General features: G+C 35.4%; 1 protein-coding gene across 2 annotated transcripts in view; it reads right to left on the bottom strand.

The window, feature by feature from the left end:
• SOCS5 (suppressor of cytokine signaling 5) overlaps positions 1 to 22387 on the bottom strand; it is a 63337-nt gene that overhangs the window by 19895 nt on the left and 21055 nt on the right. The window contains exons 1-2 of one of the 2 annotated variants that reach the window (XM_036263231.1): positions 20834 to 21252; positions 16945 to 16982 (exon numbers count right to left, since the gene is read on the bottom strand). The gene's annotated coding sequence lies outside the window, so the exon portion shown is untranslated. Of the gene's footprint in view, positions 1 to 16944; positions 16983 to 20833; positions 21253 to 21544; positions 21626 to 22387 lie in introns of those variants that run through there. The other variant, XM_036263230.1, reaches the window with a different exon arrangement.

Below are 22387 nucleotides of genomic sequence, written 5' to 3'. Positions count from 1 at the left end.
ACATCCTTAGGTGAGGATTAACAACAACAAAAAGAAAACGTAATCAGGACAACATCCCTTTTTTTTTATTTAGGTTTTCCACCAGCATAAAAGAAAATTAAACATTTCAAAATTAGTCTATTCTTTAGAAAGATATTTGAGAGGGGTACTGGAAGAAGTAAAGGCAAATAAGTATAACCTTTTAACCATTTAAGAAAAGTAATGCCAAGAGAAGCATTTTAACCAAAATTACAGACTAGAAACTCCAAGTAATACACTCCAGTTTTGTGTTATATGTTACCATATAATATATAATTTTATTTTTTAAATTTAAGAAATGAATAACCTTTAGCTTGTTAACATAACTGAAATAAAATCTCACCTATCAAAAGCTGAGAAACAAGCTACAAAGGTGATAAAATTTATTCATTTTAACATTTACTGATACCACACGTAGAGGACATTATAATAAAGTTCAAGTTCTCAGATGATAACACTTAAAGCCCTTGCTCTACACATATTTACTCTCAACTGATCCACAGCTGAAGCAAACTTTATTCTCTGGACACCAAGTGCATTGCAGTTTAGAAACTGCAAATTAGAAAAGCGGGGGCGGGGGGGGGGCGCCAGAGAGAAAGGAGAAAAGGAGTGCTAAGACGAGTACACTAACCAAAACGAGACCAAAAACCCTTAGAAAGCATAATGGCCTGGGGGCACAGACTACTAGATATACTATGAGATATAAAAAAGGAAACAAAAATATATAAAACAGATTTAAAAGATAAAAGACCATATGAACAAGTTCATGACTATAAATATAAAAATACTTTTAAAAAAAAGGCTAGACTTTTAGAAAAATATAAATTTCGAAAACTGACTCAAGAAGAAATTTAAAAATTAATAACCCATAACTTTTAAAGACTTTGAATCAGTAAGTTAAAATAGTTTTACAAGATGCCCGGCTGTTGTGGCTCAGTGGTTGAGCGTTGTCCCATGCACCAAGAGGTTGTCAGTTCAATTCCCAGTCAGGGTACATGCCTGGGTTGTGGGCCTGATCCCCAGTGGGAGACATGCAGGAGGAGGCCAATCAATGTTCTCTTTCATCAATGTCTCTATCTCTCTCCCTCTCCCTTCTTCTCTCTCTAAAATCAATAAAGAAAAATTATTTAAAAAAAAAGTATTTTTACAAGAAAAGCACCAATCCAGACAGAAGTCAATTTGTCTAAGGACTATGATTTCTTATCACTGGTGCAAAAAAGGTTAGGGTCAAAAGTAGTGACAGCCAGGGCAGTAAGGCAAGAAAAAGAAATGTATACTAACTGGAAAGGAAGAAATAAACTCTCCATTGTCAGATGACATGATTGTCCACATAGAAAACTCTAAGGAATCGTAATAAAAAATAAAAAGGAAAGAAAATCCTAGAACTAATTACTAAGTTCATCAGAGTCACAGGATAAGATTAATACAAAAATCAAATCATATCTATGTAGAATCAAACATGTGGAAACTGAAATGAAAAGAGACGAAACAGCCTGGCCGGTGTGGCTCAGTGGATCGAGCGTCGTACCATGGACTGAGAGGTCTCAGTTCGATTCCGGGTCAGGGCACATACTGGGATTGCAGGCTTGATCCCCAGTAGTAGGCGTGCAGGAGGCAGCCAATCAATGTTTCTCTCTCACATTGATGTTTCTAGCTTTCTCTCCCTTCTTCTCTAAAAAAAAAAAAAATCAATAAAAGAACATATTAAAAAACAAAACAGAGCCCTGGCCAGTTTGGCTCAGCAGTTGGAGCGTCGGCCTGCGGTCCAGAGAGACCCGGGTTCGGTTCCCGCTAAGGGCACGTACCTCAGTTGCAGTTTGTCCCCGGCCCTGGTTGGGTCTTTTGGGTGGCAGCCACTCAATCTGTCCCTTTCACATTGATGTTTCTTTCTCTCTCTCTCCTTCCCACTCTATCTGAACAAAAAATGGGAAAATGTTCTCGGGTGAGGATAAAAAATAAATAAAATAAATAAAAATAAAAAACAAAACAGAGATGAAACGAAGAACATGTTCTTAAAGGGCAAAGAAACAGATAGGATGTTTCTTTAAAATAATTCCTTTAGCAAAAGTCGTAACTTCTGTATGCTCCAGAAGGATAAGATTCAGGTGGGGGTATGAACTGTAAGAAAGTGGTCCGCAGTCCACTCCACAGCCACGTCAGGTCTACCCTTCCTCTCTGTCTTCACTGCCCCTCTCCCAGGTTCAGTCTTCATCATCAAGTGCATATACAATGAGCTGTAACATCTGCCTTTTTCAAAAGTCCACCTTCCTCCACTCTCCTTCCCTTCTAGAACATCTTCCATAATACTGATCCCAGGATTTTGAGCATCTAAGAGAGTCAAGAAATTGAGCCTGTCTACTTTCATTTTAAGAACTTGGCACAAAAGGAGCAACAAAACAACAGTTCTCAGTATTATAATTTATGAATATAAAGACAATATAACATAGCTGAAATCATGTCATCTGGAGAAAAAAGGTGACCAAAAGGTTGTTTTCATGCATATAAAGAGTCTTTCTCTAAAAAGGAGAACTCTGACTGGTCACTCTTCAATCCTTCTGAAGACAAAACAAAAAACTCTTAGAAAAATTAATATTTTAAATAGTTAAAAATGTAAACACACAACCATAAGAAATTTGTGAGGAATCTTTCATGGGAGATGTTAAAGAGGATAAGCAACCCACTGTCTTTAGCCAATCCAGGTAGTCCTTCCTCTACAAGCAACTGAATTAACTAACCTCAAAGACTGGTGAGTTTAAAAAATATTAGAATTAAAAAAAAATAAGCATAGCATTTTACAAATAGATTCAAGTTTTTTAAAGGTCTAGCAGTAGCACAGCAGTTACAATTCTGATTCCTAACCATACTACTGTCCAATTAAACTAAAGTATAATTGTAAGGTCCAACACACTGATCTAAATACTATTATATTCTAAACTCTGTAGCTATTCATGTTTCAGTCAGGTGCTAACTTAAGTTCAATCTAAATATTTCACATTTAGTGCCAGCTGCAAAAATACTAATAAAAGCAATACTGTTCTGTCAACACAAACATTCGCCTTGCTGTCTCCCTCTAAAAAAACCTTCCTACACAGTTTAAGGTACAGTTATTTCCATAAACACAGCTCTAAAATGAGGGTTCTTTTAAAGATAAAGAAAAGTAAGTTTAAATAGTTTCAAAGATGAACTGAACAGTTTAAAGTACAGTTAATTCTCAATATTATTTGATAATGAAGGCAGAAGTGCTTCATGAAAACTCAAAATAATCTCAGACATTCTGTCGGATTTGCTATTTACTTAAACAGTTCATATTACAATTGTTTGAAATATAGCAGGTAAAAATAGTCTGTGATTGCTTGCAGGTAATTCTAGAAACCCACTTATCTGAGATAATTATCCACCTTGTCAAATAACAATAGGCTCACTCCAGTTTTCACAACAAAATGTCAACCTTTCCAGTTAAACATTTGGATCTAATGTGATGAGACTTCCACACTGCTATTTCTAACTAGAAATCATAAACATAAAAATAAAAATCTGATTAAAAAAAAATCTCGATTATCATGTTGAAAGCTAGTTTAAGGAATAATTGCTAACCATCCACATTGACTCCCTACGCTGTATCTCTTACCAAATTACTTCACAGGAATGATATATATGTGGTGTGTATTATTATGACTCCCTACAAATATACTTTACCAGATTTACATCTTAATACTATGCCCTTAACTTTAAGTTTATAAAATAAATGGCCTTGTAGTATTCTTTGTTCCATAAAAATTGTATCAAAAACATCATTCCTCACATAAAGATCCACATAAAAAAATTCCTATTTGACATTACTGCCAAGATTTATCTTAAAAAACTGATATACTTCCTTTAAGCAGACAATGAGAAACAACTCATTGTGCTCCTTTTTTTTTTTTTTTTTTTTTGCTATTATCAACAGGAAATCCAAAGGGAAGGCCTTAGTTCATAAATTTCTGATAGACTGGGAGATACCCTCTCACTCCCCTTGTATAATTCTATATCAATTATCATTATACTAAATGTTTACTATTAATCATCTTTTATTTTTCTTCTCTTTGGAAGTAGATGGAAATAAAAATAAATTCATAGTCAGATTTTCTGAAACTTGAAAACTCTATACTTCTGGGTTTAAAATCAAGTAACCTCAAACGTTTCTACAGAGAAATGGGTGAGAATTTCAATGGACTGTATATCAGATAAATTCACCATAAAAAAGTAATTAGTATACACTGGCCACTGCGGCTCAGTTGGGTGGGTTTCCTCTGTGCACCATAAGCTTGCCAGTTCAATTTCCAGTCAGGGCACACGCCTGGGTTTCAGGGGCTCAATCCCCACGGCGGGGGGTGTGTAGGAGGCAGCTGATGAATGTTTTATTCTCTCATCGATGTTTCTCTCTCTCTCTCCCTCTCTAAAAATCAATAAAAAAATCTTAAAAAAAAAAAGTCCTTAGATATAAGAAATCATATGACCCCTCAAAGAAGAGAAGGGAAAGCCTATTTAAGCAAAATGCTGAAGGAAGAAACCAAAAGGAAATAAAAATATGTATATAACATAAAAATTTTTAACTTTTGCATGTCAAAAAAATATATCATAAACAAAATTAAAGGGCAACTGATAAACTGGATAAAACATGTTCAATAGCCCTGGTGGGTTCTGCTCAGTGGTTAGAGTATTGGCCCACAGACCAAAGGGTCGCAGGTTTGATTCTGGTCAAGGGCACATACCTCAGTTGTGGTTCAATCCCCAGCCTGGTTGGGGTTGTGTGGGAGACAACCAATCAATGTGTCTCTCTCACATCAATGTCTCTGTCTCTCTCTCTCTCTCTGTCTGCCTCTCTGTCTGTCTCTCTCTCTCCATCCCTCTCCCTCTGTCTGAAAATAAATGGAAAAATGGCTTCGGGTGAGGATTTAAAAAAAAGAAAAGTTCAATATATGACAAAGTATTAATATATTTATAAGAAAAAGATAAAATGCAACACAAAAAAAACCCAAAAAGGGATGTGCCCAGAAAAGTCACAAAATCAGATATATACTTTAGCCAATTAATATATGAAAAGAGGTCATTCCTTTATGAAAGCTATCCATATTAAAATGTGATGAAAGATTTTTCCCTTACCAACTTGGCAACGTTTGTTTTTTTCTTTTACATTCTAAAGGTAATACCTAAGTACAGGTACTGGGAAACTAGCATTTATGTGAGAACATAAATCCATGTGGCATTTCAAGAAGGAAATTTTATATTATGTATCAAAGCTCTAAAAAGATGTACACCTTGCCCAGCTGGTGTGGCTAAGTGGTTGAGCATCAACTCATGCACTAAGAGGTCCCTAGTTCGATTCCTGGTCAGGGCACATGCCCAAGTTGTGGGCCTGATCCCTAGTGGGGGGCATGCAGGAGACAGCCAATCGCTGTTTCTATCTCTCTCTCCAAAATCAATAAAGAAAAAAAATTTTTTTAAAGATGTACACCTTTTGACCCAAGATTTCACAATTAGAAATTTATTCCAAAAAAATAGTCAGATAATGACACAAAGATTAATATACGAGAGCTATCCATTACATCATTAGGTATACTAGCAAAAAATTGGCAATAACTATATTGTTCAGTTAATAGAGGATTGGTTAAATAAATTATGGTACTTTCATATGCTGGAATAAAAGAAAGACATTAAAAACCATGTTTCTGAAAGCATTTAATTTTCTGCAAATGTTCATGATATTAAATGAATATAGTTTAAAACAGTATGTGTAACTGACCTCAACACACATACACATACAAACATATACTTTAATAAAAAGATTATGGGTAGGAAATAACACTGGTTATCTTGGGTGGTTTTTTTATTATGGCAATTTCATTTTTTTCTTTTCTGTATTTTCCAAAAGATTACATTCAAATGTATTAATTTCCTAGTTGGAAAAAAAATTGCTATTTAAAAAAGAAGATCTTAAAAAAGACCAATCTATTTTCATATTATAAACCCAAAATTATGTGTAAAACGCAGAAGAAATAAATAATGAAGTTATTTAAAACCTTTTAAAGAAAAGGGGGAAGAAGAGTGAGGAAGGAAAAGACACACAAAGAAACGGAGGATCAGAGGGGCAGATGAATACAATCAATGAAGAGAGGAATAACAAATACAGAGCTCTCCGCTAAAGCCAGCCTGATTTTCTCAAACAGTACTGGGGATGAGTAGTAAGTAACACTGGACTGAGAAGTAAGAATCCTTTCCAAAAGAGCACCAATAGTAAGAAATGTGTATTCTCTTTTGCATATGGAGATACTATTTATAGGGTAACCAACAGAAATAGATTTTGTGATGCCATATAACATTAACACTTCTAGTACAGCAGAGCTTAGATTAGTGTCCAAAATGTAATAAAAAGGAAGGGAAAAAGCAGTGGTAAGAATGGTGGGTATTCCACTGTTATAAACATGTTTTTTACTTGTTAATCAAAAAGTAGCACTCTGATATGAATTCAACTCATATATCAGTCTCTTATGAATTCAACTCTTTCCTCATGTTATGTATCAGTCTCTTCTTATTGCTGGATTAAGACACACAGGTTGGCAAATGTAGGGGTGTGTGGTAGGGGAGAAGTACTGGTTATAAGTATGAATTCAATAAGAAATAAGAATTCTCACTGAAATCAAAGAACAAAATTGGTAACACAGGTGGGCTGAAACCAAGAGCCTGGTCAGGCCCACAGTTGCCCTAAAGGACCAAGCAGCAGGAATCTGTGGGTCCTCATTCTAGGGCTCCTGCCGTTACTGTGACTCAGCAACTTGGTGTCTGATTTGCCTCCAGTCATCAGCTGGTCTCATGGCTCCTACACTCTTCTTTTTCTCCCTCACCGTTGCCACTTTGTCATACTTTGGGCTAATTCTCAGTTCTCAAAGGTCCCTCCTATCTCTTTTTCTTAACTTTTCAAATTCTGCTTCCTTCCACTGCTTAACTGCCAAATCTGTTTCTTTTTGTGAGTTCTGTGATCCACATTATCATGTGTATCCTTACAGTAACCACTACTCTTTACTTGTCAATCCTGAATATATCCAAACAGAAAATGAAAAGCAAGAGGTATATTTTTTAACCAGCTAGTGAGATCTGTGAGAACCTGACTGGTTCAACTGTTCCCATTTGGACAAAACGTTTTGTGCTAGTGCACCTGACTGGCCAGTGGCCGATCCATGACTGGCATCTTTGATGTGGGTACCCTATAGCCAAGTCAGGGAAGGCCATTCATAATGTGGAGCACAGCTGCCTTGCTTTACTCCCTCAGCAAATGTTCCCCTTAGATATGACTATGGAAAAGCCAGAGCTGAAATTACCCTGTGACAATTTATAATAATATAGAGATGTTTAATATTTTAGTCCTACTCTAGCAGCTCATAAATCATGTTCCCTGGAATTCTGGTCATCTATAAGATATTAAGAGGTATTCTACAAATAAAAGTTTCAGTTTAAATAAGTGAATGCCTTAGCTCTCTGAAAAGGATATCCTCCTCAGCATTATTTCTCAAACTTACTTGACAATGGCAACCTTATTAAAACTTCACAGGATACTAATGCTCTGTAGATCAGTTTGGAAACTTCTGTCCTACTGTGCTTCAAGTTTCCACACAATCCAGAATGTACTATAATGTTAATTTCAAGAAAAGAGGGACTTTGTTTTGTGCCATGCTTGGTACATATTAAATGCTCAATATAGAGTAGAGGAAGCGGAGGACCGGATCAGTGAATTAGAAGACAGGGTAGAAAAAAATCAACCGATCAGAAAACCAAAAGGAAAAAACAAGTGAAAAACAGGAAGACAGCTTAAGAGAACTGTGGGACAACTGGAAACGTTAATAATATTCGCATCATAGGAGTCCCCGAAGAAGAAGAAAATGAGCAAGGGTTAAAGAATATATTTGAAGAAATAGTGACAGAAAACTTCCCTAATTTGGTGAAGGAAGAAGGCATTCAAGTTCAAGAAGCACAGAGAGCCGCAAGTAAGAAGAACCCAAACAGGCCCACACCAAGACACTTAATAATCAAAATGCCAAAAATTAAAGACAAAGAGAGAATCCTAAAAGCAGCAAGAGAGAAGCAACAGGTTACCTACAAAGGAACCCCCATAAGGCTCTCAGCTGACTTCTCAATATATGAATTAGAAGCTCAATATATGAATGTTTGTGAAACTAAGTCATTAACATGGAGGCTGAAGAAAAAATGGTAAAGAGAAGAGAAAAAATCAAGAGTACTACCATTTCTGGTGATGACAAACTAAAATTTTTCAGACCAACCTCCTTGCTGAAAACTACTGAAAATCCTTAGATTAAAAAACAAAACAAAAAACAACACACCACCTTAAAATATAAAGCTGACAAGATGATGGGACATCTTAGAACACAGAGAGGAATAAGAACCCCCTAAAGACACTGAGCCTGAGGGCACTTGCAGATAGAAGATAGAGTTCAGCAAATTAAGTCTTTGGTTTCAGTGGCTTTACAGGATTAGGGGCACAAATGTCAAAGTACAGATTCCTCAAAAGGTGGAGGAGAGTCCAAGGGGACTCTTTCACACACTAAACTGGGATCCCAAGGGGCTATAATTTCAGGTAAAGGTAAACAATAACTACACCCAAACCCTAATCCTACCTGCAGGACACTGCAGGGAAGGTTGTTGTCACTGAGGGAAGTGAGAAAACAACGAATGATGGGTAGGACATCGAGGACATAGATCCCTAAGAAATCTGACCAGCCTAGTTAGGGTTTGCAGTCTGGGTTTGCGTGGACTCCTAATCCAGGGAACTTCAAACTGAAATTCTTTAAAAATATTCCTGGGTTAGTGATACCTTCCTTCATTTATCTTAAAAGAAGGAAAGATAAACCCTAGCTGAAGGAAGACATCATCATTCGAGGCCTCAAAGAATACCCACAAATAATTTTAAGGACAACAAGCAGGAGGCACAGTCACGTATCATCACTCAGAAGACATGAGTGAAAACAACAGTCCACAGAGATAAAAGTATCAGTAGTCAATATTCTTTCCAAAAAGAAAATCTTGGGCCCAGATGGCTTCACTGGTGAATTCTATCATTATTTAAGGGAAAACAAAAATGCCAATCTTACACAAGCTCTTTCAGAGATCAGAAGAGAGAAACATTTTCCAACTTATTTTATTAGGTAATATAACCTGATATCAAAGCCTAACAAGGAAACTATGAGAAAAAAGAATACAGGCCAATCTCAGTCATGAATATGGATACCAGTTTTTTTAAACAAATTATTAGCAAGCTGAATCTAACATTCTATAAACAATGGTCAAGTTAGACATAGCTTAGAAATATGAGATTGCATTAACTTTAGAAAATCAATTAGTATAATTTATCACACTGACAGTTACAGAATAAAAAAATACAGTATCTCATGACATGTAGAAAAAGCATTTCATAAAATTCAACATCCATTTGTGTAGAAAATTTTTAGCAAATTAAAAGCGAAAAATAAACATTTCCTAACTTGACAAAGAGCATTTCCAAAAAATGACAGCTAACTTCATCCTTGATGAAATGCTGAGACTAGAGTTAAGACAAGATGCTTACTATCATCACTTCTACTCTACAATGTGATAGAAGTTCTGGTCAGCAGAATAAAGCAAGTTAAGAAATAAAGGGCATCGATTAACTTTATCTCTATGGATTTCAAAGAAATAAAGTTATTATTCCTGGATAAAATAACTGTGCATTTCAAAAACCCAAAATGACCTAGAAAAAATTATTAGAATTAATAAGAATTTGGAAAGTTGGCAGATACAAATCAGTATATAAAATATCTATTGTGGTGCTATATGTCAGCAACAAAGAGAAAATGAAATGTGAAAAATATATACCATTTGCAATAATAATGATGCTGTTAAATACCTAGGAAAAATCTAAGAAAAGATCTGCAAATCTCTACTGGAATATTGAAAAAAAGTATGATCAATAAGGGGAAAGAATAATAAATTATATTACAATAAAATTAGGAACTACTCTACTCATCAAAAACACAGGGTAGGAAACAAAATTCTCAACACAAAAAATTGATTAAGAGACTAAAAGACTAATATCCAGAAAATACAAAGAACTCCTACAAATTAGTAAGAAAAGACCAGAAAACCAAATAAAAAAATAGGTAAAAGACTTTAATAGGCAGTTCACAAAAAGAAATCCAAATATAAAAAGGGGCTCATCCTTAATTAAACTAAAAGAGACAACATTCTCTTGCCCAAAATATTTAAATTTGTCAATACCAGGTAATGGTGAGAATGTGAAACAACAGGAATGCTCATATTTTGTTGGGTGAGAATAAATTCGCACAAGCACTTTAGAAAACAGTTTGGTATTATCCAGTGAATTGGGAGATATAAATTTACTATGATCCAGAAATTCCACTCCTAAGTATAGACCTTGAGATACTGGTACTCATGCATACCAAGAAAAATATACAATGGTCATAGCTGAGTTTTCAATACTATGAAACAGAGCAGAATACACATATTATACAGTATTCATATGGTAGTGTACAATGCATTAGAGAAATGAAAATGTTATACGCACACCACATAATGAATAGCACAAGAATAAGTCAGACACAAAAGACTAAATATTGACATATGTCTGTATAAAAGAGGCAAAAGTAAACCACATCTTTAGGGATGTACATATAAGTGGGAAACTTTAGAGAGAAGGAAAATGTAAGAATATGGTTACTTCTGGGGAATGGATAGGGTAGACATGTGGGGTTTGACTGGGAAGAGCACATAGCATGCTTGTGGTGTACTAGCAACATTCTATTTCTTAACCTGGGTGGTGAATATGCTTTGTAACTACCCATTAAACTGTAACTGTAACTTTATATTTTACTCACTGTTCCATACATGTTAGATTTCATAAAAAAAAAAAAAAAGGGAAATAAAGAGCAAAAGTATACACAAGAGAGAGAACAAAGAAAGCAGAAAGCAGTACTTATTGCAGGTACTAGCAAAGTGCTATTTAACAATCACTTCAGGTATCTTTAGAGAAACTCAGGTAATAGTCCATCTCTATACTAGACTTATTTCTTTCCTTGTATTACCTTTATCATTACTATAACATATTCTATCTTAAGACATAATCTAATTATAAGAGAAACACTCCTTTGCCAAGTTTTTTTCTACTTGACTCCACGTGGTTGCTATTTACACAAAGACCCATTCGAAGAGAGAAAGCCATAAACATTTGGCACAGCAGATCTAACTAAATGTTCCACTAAAAATGACCCATAAAACATTAAACTACATAGTGGTAGATTTACTTCAAATATTATGAAGTTAAACTACATATTAAGAAGTTAATTTAATAACTTGACATTATTTAAGAACATAATTGTCCTTCATATGACATTTTTCTGCCACAGTTTCTATTCAAAGATGTTTCTTATGAAAGAATCTAAGTTTTTGTCCATTCTGTATCTTACTAGACATGTAAGGCAATTTGGATTCCACTTTCTTACTTAGTAGTATGGGAGAACTTCAGTTTCCTGGATGTAATTAATGGATTTCATATATTTAATCTAGTCCCTTCAGTTGAAATGAAGCTAATGGGGAAATTTTATTTGATTTTTATAAGAGTTTTTACATATATCTAGACGCTATGAGAATATATATTTTTGTCTTTGTAGTTATAATCAGATATTTTCTAGAACCACTTGTTACCTCCTCAAGTGTAGCTGGATGTGCATGGGAAGCACATTTGTAGTCCACATATTTCACCCACTTTTCAGTCCACTAATAGCCTAAAAAAATCGGTCTCAATTTGGTTATTCCTCATTGCCCCTCAAATTCACGATATCTAAAATTAACTTAAGATTTCTCTTAAACTGGGATATCAGTACCATGCTTCTATGGAATTTCTTAGAAAATTTTTATTTTACTCTTCTCCCCTTAACACCTCCCTCCTTTTCTTCCTTCCTAGTTCTAACCTTCTTTTAACTCTGGACTACATGAGAGTTGCCTGAACACACCAGGCTTACATTTGCATGCTTTTTCATAATGCTGCTGTTCCTGGTACCCGGAATGCCCTCCCCCTAATTATACTATACCTAGTAAAATCTACACTCATTCGTCAAGTCTGTTTAACTGCCACCTCTTCTGTCAAGTTCTCCAAGACTCACACCTCTAGGCCAATGGCAGAGCTCCTTCTCCAGTGGTGTGTTGGTAAACTAGCTCTCAAAAGAGGGGTACATAGTCAGTTCTGCTGTAACATATGTTTTGAAAACTCAGATTTGTTTCAATATGATTGTTACATTAGGGAACCACAAGAGCACAACATAATCCAATTTGCTTATGTGCCATTAAACACTATCAGTGGTTCTCAACATGTGGGTTGTGACCCCTTTGGGGGTCAAACGACCCTTTCACAGGGGTTTCCTAAGACATAACAGTAGCAAAATTACAGTTATGAAGTAGCAACAAAAATAATTTTATGGGTGGGGGGTCACCACAACATGAGGAACTGTATTAAAGGGTCATGGCATTAGGAAGGTTGAGAACCACTGCACTAGATGAACGTAGATAACTGTCCCCAGTAGCACTGAGCCCTGGGCATAGACATAAATACCACACATACACCTCAAACATCTCCCAGCTGCCTCAGTTTACCACCAGCATCGGGAGCCACAGCTACCCCTCAGATTTCAGACACCCTCCTTCCACCACCTCACAGTAAATCACAAGGGGCAAACTTTCCCATGCCCACTTCCACAAGCACATTTCGAGTCTTTTTCAAGGCAAAACACCTTATTTATTATAACATTTGTTTTTTCTTAATCATGTTAACATGTAAACTGTGCTACTGTTTTTATAGGTTTCTGCCTTTAAAAAAAAAAATGTGTTTCTGAGTAAATTTTTGAGAGTTGTGTCCAATCCCATTTTTCCCTAAGCTTGGTGATTTTTAGGAATGCACATGTCCCATTACAGCAGAACTGATTGTATGTATGTAGCATCTGCTGATTTCTATGGTGTACATACCACCACAGAAGATTTCAAATACTAATAGTTGGCTCTCTGGTCTGGCCTCACTCCCATACCACCATGCACACAGCACTCTGCACATTATTTTTATCATAGCAATCATCTGTTGGGCCAACAACAGTTTTCCTATTTATTTCAATAGACAGTAAGCTCCTTGAGGGCAAGGCCCTTTCCACCTTAATACTGACACTCCCTAAATAGTCCTCAGCAGTTAGTATGTATCTTACTAATGCAGACACCAAAGGGTAACAGACTTAAAATCTAATATAATAACTATAAAAACCTATTTTTACAATGGAGAATTAATATCTGTTCTGCCCCAACACCCAGCCATCATTTCAGTAAGAGAGATGGAGTTTGAAGCGTTTCTAACTTGAGTTTATCAGAAGAACAATGCTTCATAATTAACCTACATATAACTACTAATCTACTCTACTAATCTACATATACCTCAAAATAATATATGTGAATTACAGACTAATTAAAAACAAAACATAGACATAGACAAAGACAATAGTGTGGGGAAGGCAGAAGGGGGTCAATGGGGGGAAAAAGAGGGACATCTATAATACTTTCAACAATAAAGATTTAAAAAAACAGATTCTGGAGATGTGTGCTAAAAATTTTTTTCTGATTATTAAATTTATATAAACATGTCTTACAAAGGTATGCAAATTAATCTTTTGTGAAAAAAAGTTTACAAAATAGGGCCTACTTCCAAATATGGGCTCTTTTATCTCAACCAATCTTAACTTAAGCCAATATCAAAAGTTACCCTGAAATTTAGGGCAAATAGCAGTAATATCCTGAAATTTAAAAATCAGCATATTATGTAACATAATAATTATTATGTAAAATAATAATTTTAGTTATTGGCCAAAAACCATATCTAAGTTGATTTCTTTACATTTGTAAATATATACATATATACACATATTTAAAATTTTAATTCATAGTATTTATATTAAATTACTGTTACATTAAATAGAGAAAAACAATTTTAAAGCTGTATGTTAGCAACTTCATTAAAAAATGTGTTTTTACTCAGCCTACTCCCAGATGTCTCAAACAACGATGAGAAGTTACTTCAGCTTCTTATATTCAAATTTTCCTAAAAAACTAAATCATACCTAGTGCTTGTGAAGTCCTATAGCAAGAGAAGTGACATTCAAATTTAGCATGTATCCGAATAACAAAAGCTTATCAAAACAAATTACTGGGCCCCACTCCCAGAATTCTGATTTAGTAGGTCTGAGGTAGACCCAGAGATTTTGCATTTCTCACAAGTTCTCATGTGATTCTGATGATGGTGGTCCTGGTATCACACCCTGGGGTCAGAAATACCTGTGTTCATATTCCAGCCTGTCCTGTAATATCTATGTTGTCTGGACATAGTTTACAGTTTTACCCCTCGGTGTCCTCGTGTCTAAAAAGGAGACAGTTGTTGGAGAATTAAGTAAATAATACATTTAAAGTGAGGACTCAAATGATAACTACATATGTTTGTTGAATAAATGAATGCCAGACTTAAAAGTATACACAGGGTTACCAGTGCCTGCTAAGAGAGAGTAAAAAACTCTACCCTGTCTCTCCTACTGAATGCAGATATAAAATCTAAACAGAATATACAGAGCAGCTATTTAAAGACTGTAAAGTAAATGGCAGCAGGCAGATTGGGGAAGAAGACCAGAATTCAAGGGGTGGTTTTACTTTTTTTCCCTCTTGTATCCTACCACCGGGACTGGGGGAACCTGGAAGTGGGCATTAGTGTAGACAGTATTCCAGGAGAAGTCTTCTACTTCAGGTTAGAGCAGGGAAAGGGATCTGGGGACAGTTAACAGTAGGGAGCCCACCAGTACCTAAAAGTGTGAGGGAGGGAAATCGTCCACTCCAATCCCAGAAACTTTGGTTTCAAGAGAATAAAGCAAAACCCTCCCTCAAAAGCCGCACCCCGCTGTGCTCCCACCACTTGTCTCTGGATATGGGCAGAGACACCAAGATTTCTGGCTGGAGGACTGAAAAGAGGAGCCCCCAGGGAAGTGGAAAGTAAAGGGGAAACTGTTGAGTAGGAACTCAGAAGAGTGGCTCCATAAGGTTGATTGTGAACTTTTAGGCTCATTCCTGAGCTGAACATGGCATGAATCTTATCCTAAACAGCAAACCAAAAACTTTGAGAATTAAACAAAGAGACAGTCAATGAGCGGTGCACATACTGGACAGATCCAAAATTGCAAAGCACCACAGGCTTTGAAAACCAAACTGACAATGAAATCACAACACAGAAAGCTGGCTACAACTTGCAGGCTAAACCCAACGGGGTTAACTGCCTGCTAAAACACAAAAATAAACATTCCCCATAGAACTTAAGTAAGACCCAGGGTTCTCAGCATACTCACAGTGCAAATCAAAATTACTCAGCGTATAAATAACCAGGGAAATCTCAACTTGTAGGAGACCATAAACAGACATCAGCATTGAGATGACACAATGTTGGAATTACCTGATGAAGACCTTAAAGATGAAGACTGACTGATAAAAATTATCTAGTCTGAACAACAAAGAGAACAAAAAATGAAAAGAGCCTCAAGAACCCTAACACTGGTGTTACTGACATCCTAAAAGGAAAGAGGAAGAGTGCAGAGCAGAAACATATTTAAGGAAATAATGGCTTTTAAACTTTCCAAACTTGGTAAAAGACACAACATATATACAGATTTGAAAGACTCAGAGAACCAAAAACAGAATAAACCCCTAAGAAACCGATGCCCGAACACATCATAGTCAAACTGATATAAACTAAAGACAAAGAAAAAATTGGAAAGTAGCCAGAAAAAAAAAAAAAAAAAAAAAGTAATACACTGCTTATAGGGAAATAGCCATTTAAATGAATCTAAATTTCTCACCAGAAACCATGAAGTACAGAAGGAAATGGCATATTTTTAAAGGACTTAATGAAAAGAACTGACAACACAGAATTTCTATTATTCTGTAGAAATGAAGGCAAAATAAAGACACTCTCAGGTGAAGGTAAAATTAAGAGAAGTCATTGCCAGCAGATCTAGTCTCAAAGAATTACTAAATGGCAGAAGGAAAATGATGCCACAAGAAAAAAAATGGAACACCAGTAATGAAGAAAGAACAAAGAAATGATAACCAACTGGGTAAATAAAATAAATTATTTTTCTCTTCTTGAATTCTATAAAATATTAGGCAGTTAAAAGCAAAAATTATAACGTTGTCTGATGGGGTTTTCTATGTATGTAGATATAATATATAAGATAATAAAACAAAAAGGAAGAGGTAAAGAGACATATATAGTGTTAAACTTTCTACATCACACTTAGGTGGAAAAATATTTATCTAAGTACACTATGAAAATTTAAATATGCATATTATAATCCCTGGGCAACCATACACACAGACACTAGAATGAGATATAGAAAAACAATATACAATAGATACATTTAAATGAAATACTAAAAACTGTTCAAATAACCCAAAATAAGGCAGGAAGGGGAAAAAGAACAAAAAACCATAAAGAACAAAAAGCAAATAATAAAACAGTGGCACTAAATCCAAACACAAAAGTAATTATATTAAATGTAAAACACCTATACATACCAACTAGAAGCATAAGGAATATAGTCAATAATATTGTAAAAACTACGTATGGTGTCAGATGGATACCAGACTTATTGGGGGATCACTTCATAAGTTATATAAATGTCTAATTACCATGCTGTATGCCTGAAATTAATATAATATTGTATGTCATAATAGTATATGACATATATAATGTTGATATTCATAATAATATTATATATCAATTACAACTGAAAAATTTTTTAAATTATAAAAGTTTACCTGAATGAATTAACAAAGAGGATCCAATTATACACCACCTGGAAGAAATTTCCAAAATTCCAAAAATGATGATATAGGTAGGTTAGAAGAGAATGAAAAAAGATATATCATGGAAATACTACTAATCAAAAGAAAGCTGAAGTGGTTATATTAATATCAAATAAACTTCAAAGCAATAAAATTACCAGGCATAAAAAGGGTATTATATAATAATAAAAGGTTCAATTCACTTTCCTTTTTTTTTTTTTTTTTTTTAATCCTCACCCGAGGAGATTTTTCCTTTTTTTTTCAGATAGAGTGGGAGGGAGGGAGAGAGAGAGAAACATCGACATGAAAGGGACACATCGAGTGGTTGCCACCCTCATGACCCAATCAGGGCCAGGGACAAACTGCAACCGAGGTACATGCCCTTAGCGGGAACCAAACCCAGGTCTCTCTGGACCGCAGGCCGATGCTCTAACCAGTGACCCAAACCAGCCAGGGCCATTTCACTTTCTTTCAAGTATATAGACCATACGACAGAAGTCATAAAACTAATCTTAACAAATTTAAAAGAACTGAATTAACACAAAATATATTCTCTGACCATATGAACTTAAACTAGAAATGAATAACAGAAAAATAACAAGAGATCTCTTAAATTCTTGGAAATTAAAGGATGCACTTATAGCCCTGGCCGGTTTGGCTCAGCGGTTAGAGCGTTGGCCTGCGGTCCTGAGAGACCCGGGATCGGTTCCCGCTAAGGGCGCGTACCTCGGTTGCAGTTTGTCCCCGGCCCTGGTTGGTTGTGTGGGTAGCAGCCACTCAATGTGTTCCTTTCACATCGATGTTTCTCTCTCTCTCTCGGTTCCTCTGTCTCCCTCCCACTCTACCTGAACAAAAATGGAAAAATGTCCTCGGGTGAGGATAAAAAAATAAAATAAAAAAATAAAGGATGCACTTATAAATAATACACAGGCCAAGGAAATCTCAAGGGAAATTAGAAAATCTTTTTAATTGAAATAAAAATGCATCAAAATTCATTAAGCAATACTCCAAAGAAAATCTACAGCATTAAATGCTTATATTAGCAACCAAGAATATTCTTAAACTAATAATCTAAATGTCCACCTTAAGAAGTTAAGGGGGAAAAAAGAGCAAAATAAACTCAAATCAAGTAGAAGAAAAGGCACCCCTTATAGCTAACACCATAAGGATGAAAGACTGAACAGTTTTCTCCCGATTGAGAAAAGTCAGTGATATCAACTGTCACCACTTCTGTTTAACATTGTACTGAAAGTCCTTATCAGTGTGAGAAGGGGAAAGAAAAAATACAGATTAGAAAGAAAGAAAAAACAAAAGGCCTTATTTGCAGACAATATGATTGTCTACTAGAAATATAAAACATCTACACAAAATCTCCTAGAACTAATAAGTAAAATTATAAGGATATAAGGTCAGTACACAAAAATCAATCATATTTCTATATACTAGCAAGTAATAATTAAAAACTAAAATTTAAAAATACCATTACAATAGTTCCAAAAAACTGAAATACTGAGGTATAAGAGTAACAAAACATGTATAAGAGCTGTATGCTGAAAACTACACCATTATTAAAAAAAATCAAAGACCAAAATAAATGAAAAGACATATCACATTAATCATATATCAATATATTAAAGGTATCAATTCTTCCCATTTGATTTATAGATTAACAAAATTCTAACCAAACCACTGACCCCCAGGATATTTTTTTTGTAGATATAGACAAACTTACTCTAAAATCAAAAGCAAAGAAACTAAAATAGCCAAACAATTCTGAACAAGAATAAATCTGAAAGAATCATATTAAGTACTTTTAAAAATTACTCTGAAGCTATAGTAATTAATACAGTATGGTTCTGGGGAAGGGACACATAAACCAATAGAAAAGAGTTGAGAAACAGATTCACACAAATATGGTCAACTGATTTTTGACAAAAATGCAAAGGCAATTTAGTGGAAAAAATCTTTTTCAAAAATGGCGTTGTAACAACTAGACATCCATAGGCAAAAATATATAAACCTCAACTCAAACCTCACACCTTACACAAAAATTAACTCAAAATGTATCATAGATCCAAATATAAAATACAAAACTATAAAGCTTTTAGAACCTATAAAATTGTTATGGCATGGAGTTAGGCAAAGAATTTTTAGAAATGACACTAAAAGCATGACCCATTAAAGGAAAAAAGTTAGAAACTGGACTTCAAATGAAAAACTTCTGTTTTGTAAAAGACACTGTCAAGAGAATGAAAAGCAAGCTGCAGACCGGGAGAAAATATTTCCAAATGACATATCTGACAGAGAATTTGTATCCAGGATACATAAAGAACTCTAAAAACTCAACAGTAATTAAGCATAGGCCCCAATTAAAAAATGGGCTAAAGACTTGAACAAAGAATTTACCAAAGGTGGAAGGCAACTGACTACATGAAAAGATGTTCAATATTTTTAGCCACCTGGGAAATCTAAATTAAGGGTATAATGATATTAGAAGAGCTAAAAAAATTTTTAAAAAGTGGTAACACCACATGCTGGAGAAGATGCAGAAACATGAATAAACCTGGAGGACATTGGGCTAAGTGAAATAAGCAAGACATGAAAGACAAGTACTATATGATCTCACTTACATGCAGAATCTATAAAAATAAATTCACAGAAGCAGAGAGTAGGATGGTGGTTGGGAGGGAATGGAAGGGAATAGAAAGATACTGGTCAAAGGGTACAAACTTTCACTTATATGATGAATAATTTCTGGGATGCTAATAATATATGGCATTAACTATAGTTAATGTTACTATATATCTGAAATTTGCTAAGAGCAGATCTTGAATGTTGTCACCAAAAAAAGAGGGGTGTAACTATGTGAGGTGATGGCTATGTAAATAAGCTGGATTGTGGTAATCATTTTACAGTGTGTATATGTATCAAATATTTGTCAATTATATCTCAATAAAGCTGGGGGGTAGAAAATGCTGATCGGGACCAAGTACTAAGACTGGTTATAATTGCACCACTCTTCAAACTATCCTAAGAAGGTATAAAATATTCCTTTTTTAAAAAAATCTCCCAAAATAAACCAGTCCACTAAAACACACAAAGGATTATAATTCAAGACAGTATTCTCTATAATTATATATATTTTTGGATGGCTGCCATAAAAGTTAGATCTTAGACTAAAAAGAAAGATCTTAGATCTTTGTTAAGAAACAAAACATAACCAGTTGACCAAAGCCATTTATTTAAATAAGTAATTGACTTCACCACCCCTAACTGTCCTAGTTTTTAAAGCATTAAATGTAAGTTAGCACTCAATTCCTTTTAAATGACAAAAGCACTTTTATAACTTTTCAGTCTTTAATTATCTTCTGAGGATATGAGCTTTAAGTAGCAAATCCAGCTCTTTCTAGAGCTTAAAGTATGTTAACATATAAAGTTTGGGACAATTAAAAAATTGACAACAAATATCTATCTACTGCTAAGCAAGTTAATTATTGAGTGGTTAAATATTCCAAGCCCTAAGAGTCAAACAAAAGAGATCAAAATGGTGTAGGTCCTCAAGGACTTAGCTGAGGGGACAATACAGACCATAAGACAGACACTAGAACTGTAAATAAGAAAGTATTAAGTAGGACAATTAGAGAATAACATCTTAACAGAATCAAAACATTCTTTATCAAATTTCCCATATAAGTCAAATAGTAATTCAGAAGGGAAAATAATTTCATCTGATATAGAGAGACACTGGGATACAGTGAAAAGAGGTGTGTACTGGAGTCTAGAGACCTGTCTCAGTTCTGCCATTAAAAACTCTTGGGTAAGTCCCAACTGCTCCATAGTGCATAGGCAGTAGACATGGTACCTGACACAAAAAGGACATTTGTTCATTCAACGCTGATTCGGATTTCGCTAAGCAAGGAAGAAGGGGCAGGCAGGGGCTCCTTCTAGAAGGGACTCACTCAGGATGTCTGCAACTCAGGACTATGGCAAGCTTGCTGTTTGAATTCAATACCGCCTTCTCACAACCCTGTGAAAGAAAGAACACTGACACCCAAAAGAAGGAGCTGGCCACTGTCCTTGCCTCCTCCAGAGCACAAACTCTTATATCAAGAGCCTCACTGTCCTGGGCCAGCTGCACTGGCACCTCACAGTCCCAGGGACCCCCTGTGATGCATCAGCTGTCTGGCTTAGTTTCAGTCTGGTTCTCTGAGTATTGGTAAGCTTATCTGAAGGAAAGGGAATCGGATCAGGTCCTTTACAACATCACAATCTATTAATATAAAAATTAGAAATATTAACCATAGAACACAAACCTTACTAAGTTGTCAAGTATGAGTAAAAGAGCTTATTAAATTTTTTATCTAGACTTTACTTGTTTGTTCTACAAGAAATATCAAACTGTTTTAGAAATACATACTACTGAATTCTTTAACAGAACAATTCTTACCTTAGTCTCAAAATATTAACATGACTAGATCTCACGGTAAAACATAATCTATGCAAAAATTCATCACTAGACTGAGTTAATTTTTATGACTCAGAACAATATTCTTGTAAATCAAGTAGTTAGTACCTCTAGAACACCAAGTGCAGTAGAGTCCCCAGCAATGTCTGTAGGCAGCAAGAAAAGGTCGAATGCCCTTAACTTCCAGACCTAAAATCCAGAAGTAGAAGAAAACAAATCATCTTAACAGTTACTGAATGGCAACTATGTGCTAGAAGTTGTCCTAGTCACTTTACATGGATTACCTTATTTGGTTCTTTAAACAATCTTATGAGGTGACTGGTTATTATTACAGTTGTAATGATGAGAAAAGTGAGGCTTGGGAGGTTAAGAAATTTGCCCACAGCCCGGCAGGTGTGGCTCAGTGGACTGAGCATCATCCCATGGACTGAGAGGTCCTGGTTCGATTCCTGGTCAGGGCACATGCCCGGGTTGCGGGCTCAATTCCCCGTAGGGGGCATGCAGGAGGCAGCTGACTGATGTTTCTCTTTCACATCAATGTTTCTCTCTTCGTCTCTCTAAAAAAAATCAATAAAAACATATTTTAAAAAAAGACATTTGCCCACAGCTACTTCACAAGCCTAGAAATAAGGTAATCAAAGAATGCACCACTGTCTTAAGCTTTCATGAAAACACTGATTGGTGGACCCAATTGTTCACATCCCTCTGGTAAATGTAGTCCTATAATGAACATGTGGATTATTACGTTTTCATGGCTTGATATTATGTCTTTTTTTTTATCCTCACCCGAGGATATTTTTCCATTTTTTGTACAGATAGAGTGGGAGGGAGAGAGAGAGAGAGAAACATCAACATGAGGGGACACATCGTGTGGCTGCCACCCGCACAACCAACCAGGGCCGGGGACAAACTGCAACCGAAGTACGTGCCCTTAGCGGGAACCGAACCCGG

The sequence above is a fragment of the Molossus molossus genome, unplaced genomic scaffold (assembly GCF_014108415.1).
Source record: "Molossus molossus isolate mMolMol1 unplaced genomic scaffold, mMolMol1.p scaffold_m16_p_15, whole genome shotgun sequence".
NCBI classification, from domain to species: Eukaryota; Metazoa; Chordata; class Mammalia; order Chiroptera; family Molossidae; genus Molossus; species Molossus molossus.
Note: the sequence above shows the minus strand (reverse complement) of the source record. Positions and strands in the feature narration are given on the sequence as shown.